Raw genomic sequence first — 6,000 nt, forward strand, 5'->3', positions numbered from 1 at the left:
CCTTCCTGCTGCATCTACTTAATGCCAGTGCACACATGGTGTTATTCCAGTAGACACCGGGCTCCATTTGTAGGACGATAAATACCCTATCTAGGGAAATTTCCCCTAAGACAGCCACCAAGAAATGCTAATTACACGAGTTCAATGCCATACAAAAGCTTTCTTGGTTAACTGAAATATTAACCTCATTATCCAGAGAACAAAAATGCTAATGGCTCCGCCTAGTGCCAATCCTCCAGCCTTCTTACAATGCACTTCCACACCTGGGTGCCTTTCCGTGGTGTTCCCGCTGCATGGAATACTGCTCCTTCTCCCTGCCCCATGGACTTACGCTTGGAGGCCTGCCTGGCCTCCCTGTCCCCACGGCGCTTCCACATGCCCCTGTGCGTGCTGCTCCACTGGAACTTGTCAGACTGCTAAATTAGACCCGGTCACAGCTGAGTGTGAGCCTCCCGAGGGCAGGAACTGGTTTTTATTCACCCTTGAGTCCAACATAGTGCCTGGCACAGAGAACATGCAACAGAATGCTTTTTAAATTAAACTGAATTTTAATTTATAAAATTTAAAACTCTCCACAAGTATTGACCATGGGAAAATACAGGAAACCAGGTGAAGAGAATAAATAGGTAAGGGGAATTCACATTGCTGTCTTTAAGTCTAAGTAGGTCTCTTATGGAGATGCTCAACAGTTAACAGTCCATGTTGAGAGAGAACCAAACAAGAGGATGTGTACTTGAAGCAGAAGAGACTGTGGTTGGGCATAAGGAGACTCTTGATTGCTTGAAGAGACAAACAGCTCAAGGAAAATTGCACACAGAGCTGAAAAATGAAGTTTTTGACAAAGCCCTGCTCTGCACATCCAGAGGCGGAGGGATCCTTAAGGCCTGTTTGCTGCTGCACCAGAGCAATGGAGTGGAACAAGAAGCATCTTCAGAGATCAGGAGCAGAGTGCCCAGTGCCGGGAGCAGTCACTGTGGGGGAAAACTGCTCTTCCTACCTTTCCTGAATTGCAATAAAAAGTACCTAAATTGGGAGAGGAAAAGACCCAGACAGCAGGAGAGGGGGGAGAATTCTAGAAAGGTTCATTTTATTAAAGTAGGAAGGAACGTTCTTCTCCATTTGGAGATGATTCTATGAGGCCCCGCTGGAAAGTGTTTGTTTTTTTTTTTTTTTGAAGGATTTACTCTTGGCAAGAAGCCCTCTTGCTGTTAAATGAAGTTAAACATAACTTAAGACCTGCTTTCATTTTCTCACAACCACTTTGAACTGCCATAATATACCACAAGTTTATATACATTCTTATTTACAGGGGGGAAAAAAGCCAACAAAACCTCACACAAAATATTCATCCAAAATAGTTATTTTTTAATCCCTTGAAATAACATCAAACTTGGTGGAAGGTTGTTGTTTTTTTAAATAGGTATTCTTGTGCATATTTCTCCTTAAGTATATTTTATTCCCAATGCATAACTTTTAAAATTAAGAGAAAAACAGCAAGCAAGGATACAACGCAATATGCATTTCATTTTGTTCCAAACAAGCAGCTTAAAAAGTAAAAATAAAAGAACAACATACATTAAACAAAGTGCATCAGTTCCAACGAGTATTAGAAATAGAGGCCTCAGGACAGTGCTGGAACCCGCCAGAAGTCCTGCCCTCACAGGCCTCTGATTGTCTTTAGAGAATACTCAACCCAAAAAAGAAAGGAAAAGAAATGAGTGCTTAAATCTCACACTCAAACTACACTTCCCTAGAGACTTCTTGCAAAAGGAGCTAAGGAATTGTCCAGTTTTAATTAACTTTGTCTAAATTTTATAACTGCCCTCATCATCTGCTTTGTGATCTGATTTGCCCACAAAGCCTACTCTCATCCTGTCAACACTATTTGCCAAGCTAGACATGCAGTTAGATTGACTACACCACGTAGAAGCCCTTAGGACTGAGCTTCCACACATCCTGAGAACAGGAACCCCCATCAGAAATGGTGGCTTCAGTATCATCCTTTGCCTCCCATGGCTCAGGGTTGCACTTCACTGCTGGTGTTAAAGACTTATCCTGTGAGGCTGTGGCTTACTTCCCTTTTGAAATAGTCCTCTGTGATAGGTCATAGCACAGAACAGATCCAAGAATTGTGTTAAGTCAGAAAAGATGTAAGGGGAGGGAGTTTTAGGCCTACTTCTCTACTCCCCCAACCCTCACTCCTGGTTTTGCTGGTTCTTGTGAAAATCTAAGACTTCTGAAATAGCAGAACCAAGAAAATCAATCTCCAGTGCATTTACCACCCACCACCTTCTACACCTGAATCCCTAAGGCAGCCCTCAGAAACAAGACTACCTATGTGGTCTGGAACAGCACAGAGGAAACCCCAAGTGAGCATGTTTGAAACCAGACCCGTTCGGACAGCTTTGAGTTGAGAACTCTTCTGCCAACACTCCAAGGAGGCTTATTTGGATAAATTCAAATTTTCAAAGTGTGCACATTCTCACAGAGTGGGTGGGAATCATCAAAATTCATTAGCGAAACATTGTAAAGTGAATAAAGCCAAGGAAGGATTATAATTGCATGACTATCACTTGATTTCTTCTTGGCTTTGCAGGATGCTCCGTCCTACAATTTCTGAGCCAGCACCATGCCCCAGGACCAAAGACATTCAAATTTTAAAAGGGGGTACCCAGTCCCCACCAAGATTTATACTTCATTTGTTAGTGACGTCTTCATCTTCATAAGGCCAACTATTAACACAGAATACTTTTGAATTTACACATACATACATGAAACATCCCCAATATACGGGACCAGAGTTCAAACCCAGTGTGTATCCACTGCTGAGGCTAAGCTCCTAACAACTCTCTCAGAGCTTCTATGGGCATCAATCAAATCAGTAAATGGCATCTTAAATATAAAAGTCTTTGGTGATAGGTGCTAAGTAAGTAGTGCCTGTGACAGTTTTCCTAATGTTGCCATCTAGATAAATCTTATCTACTGTTAACAATTCCCTGATGTTTTCTGTGTCCCCTGGAAATACTTTTTGGCTTGAGAGAGGGCAATGGTTCTGAGTTCTACTCTACCTAAGGCCTTTTAAAGCTTTTAATCTCTATTCAGGTACCACATTAGCTACTGAACTGGTACAAGAGAGCAAGTAACATGTATTCAAGTCCTTGAGTAAAATGTATTCAAGTCCTTGGGAAGCTTTGGTCCAAAGCCCTGTCCCTCACAGTGAGAATAATTTTATTTTCATGAGAAGAGGCAAATCAAGGCCAAGTTCTGAACTGGTTTTCTATGTGTGACTCGTATCATAAGTCAACAAATATTTCCCAAGAAGCCCACCTTTTCCAGATGTTGGTAAGTATATATTGATAATGTAGATGCTGGGAGCCACTTACATTGTTAAAGAAAGCCAGATAAGGTAAAAGCCCCCATTAATACATTCCCTGCATTAGCCACTTCAACGCAGGATGAAGGTAGTTTACAAAGGAAAATAGCATAGTTCCCAGAAGCTGACACAGTACAGAGAAAATGTCAGCAGATTTTCATGTGCTACACGAGGCTTCCCTAACACATTCACAGAGCAGTCGTGAGCTAATATTGGTCAGTCGACTTCAGGGTCCAGAGGGATGATATAGTTCATTCACCTGCCTCCAAGCTTGTCAACTTAGGATCAAAAGTGGATCATGGAAAACTTTCTGGCCTCAGGCAGGCTGTGGGGCCAGCGAAAGGTGAGATTCAAACGTGGCACCTTGCATGCACCTCATAAATTTAAGAGGTTGGTGCCTTTAAAAACAAAGTTCAGCACTTATGTGCAACATACAAACATTCACCCCAATGTGGTGAACTAGTGTCAGGCTTAAAATCTGATTCAGAATTATAGGAATTAGACTGTCGGTACTGTCCAGCCCAGCCCCAGCAGTTTTATGAGGCAAACGAAGCTTAAACATTATACTCTTTAAAAAAAAATGCCTTATGCCAACTTTCCAAACAAGTATCCCCTCTTATCCAATATCTGGGAGTGGAAGCTGGGGATATATCATTGTTCTTTAATGCCGTTGCCTCATAAATTGTATCTCAGTGTAAGAATGCAAAAAGTAGTAAGGGAAACCCTACTTACTTTTCCAATTTAGAGTCAGCCTCTCTCTAGGAGGAAGCTGAGCTTGAATAATCATGGGAAACATAGACAAGCTGGTTGGGACTCGACTGTATCCAGATCAGACTACTTAGGGCCATTTGTTTCACTTTCAGGAGCTTTTCATCCTTTACTTGAGATGGGGGGTGTTCCTAATTCAGTGGTTTCTAGAGAAGTCAAAAGAGAGGCAATATAACAAAAAAGGGAGGGGCAAAGGTAGGTTTACAGTTGTGAGTATGCGAGTTTATTCTTGTATTATTATTTATTAATTATTGTATTATTTTCCATAGGAACAACTGTAAATCTACTTTTGCCCCACCCCGTGTTCACTGTTATATGTGGGAATTTCCTCTTATACAAAATAAATCTCATTTTCCTTAACAAGACAACTATGTTAATTAATTCCAGATATTTTTTGTCCCACTGATCTTCCAGGAACCTTCCTTACTTTGGTGCCTTGACTGCTGAGCTCTCAGGAGACTTGATTATTCAGGTTATATCCCTCCTCCAAAGTCTATCTGTTAATGCTAATTGTTCCCAAGCATCTTATATATGCTTCTCTTCCATGGGCATAGACTTAATCAAATTTTCAAAAGCTGGGCTGTAAAGTCAAGCATATTAATTTGTACTTAAATGAAGCTTCTTTCCAGGTATATCTGGTAGTAGCCTAAACAAAGAGCTGGTGTTTTAATAGATGGCTTGGTTGGAGGGCTTGAATTAAGATGGTTCATAAATTATTCCATGAATAGAGGGTCTAAACTATAGAATGTTTACCAATGTCTATAAAAACAGGTGAGGGGCAAGGGAATAAAAAGGGGGGGGAAATCACAATCATTTTTCCTTTATAATATTACCTTATATTTGTATAGCTGTTTGGAATTTTCCCAGTTTGTAGTTCCAAAACATTTTCAAATCTTGAAGAGGAATGATTATTTTATAAATTTGCAGCTGACTAGGATAATTTAAAAAAATACCCTCAGCAAAGCAAACCATTTAAAGGAAGCAATCTATGTATGTCTTTTCTTTTTCCTCAACAGCTGGACCAGTATAGCAAATGCTATCATCCTATAATAGCTATTAGTGCAATGATAAGTGAAATTCACCTGTAGCTTCATGTCACTTTGAGCTGGGTCAAAGAAACACCCAAAAGAAAACTGAGTTATTGAGTAGGAATTCTGACTATAAATTATATCCAATTTAAAGATTTAACTGAAGAAAATTATAAACCTGACTAGGCAAAGAGGTTTCCAGAATCCTTAACCACCTCTCAATCTTTAGCCACTGAGGAATTGGTTACAGAAACTCCATGCTCTGCATAAGCCCTCAAAACCTGTTTTCTTTCTTGTGCTTCTACACTACCTGCCTCAAGACATGGAGAAAGAAGGGAAAATGGCCTTAATGGTGGGTCCAAGAAATACCTACTGATTTTTATCCAAAGTAAGGACTTTAAGAAATGAAACAGACAAACAACTGTGAAGAAAAGTAAACACAATAAAAGCCACTGGAGTCCCTCTGAAAACTAATGCGGGGAGAGCAATTAAACTGAAATACCAACAGTCTTTGAGGTATTTCTTAAAACAGGTAGCCCATGCTAGGTCAAGATGGAAAACAATGACAGTCGAGTTCTTAGATCAGGTCAGTTAAGGAACTGGTGTAAGTGCTCACACAATGTTTTTGAGAAAGCAAACAGTATTTTCCCCCTCCAACTTCTGCCATAAGTTTAGTGTTCATGTACCTTAAAATGGCACCATACAAAAACCTCACACATGGCTGCAAGATCAATTATCAACAGAGGTAGTAAACATAGGGACTCCTAAGAACAGACTTCAAACTGGACCGAAGTGTGACTGCACATTCAAAACCCTAGAGCCACATAATCA

Source organism: Eptesicus fuscus, chromosome 18, assembly GCF_027574615.1.
Source record: "Eptesicus fuscus isolate TK198812 chromosome 18, DD_ASM_mEF_20220401, whole genome shotgun sequence".
In the NCBI taxonomy this organism is placed as follows: Eukaryota; Metazoa; Chordata; class Mammalia; order Chiroptera; family Vespertilionidae; genus Eptesicus; species Eptesicus fuscus.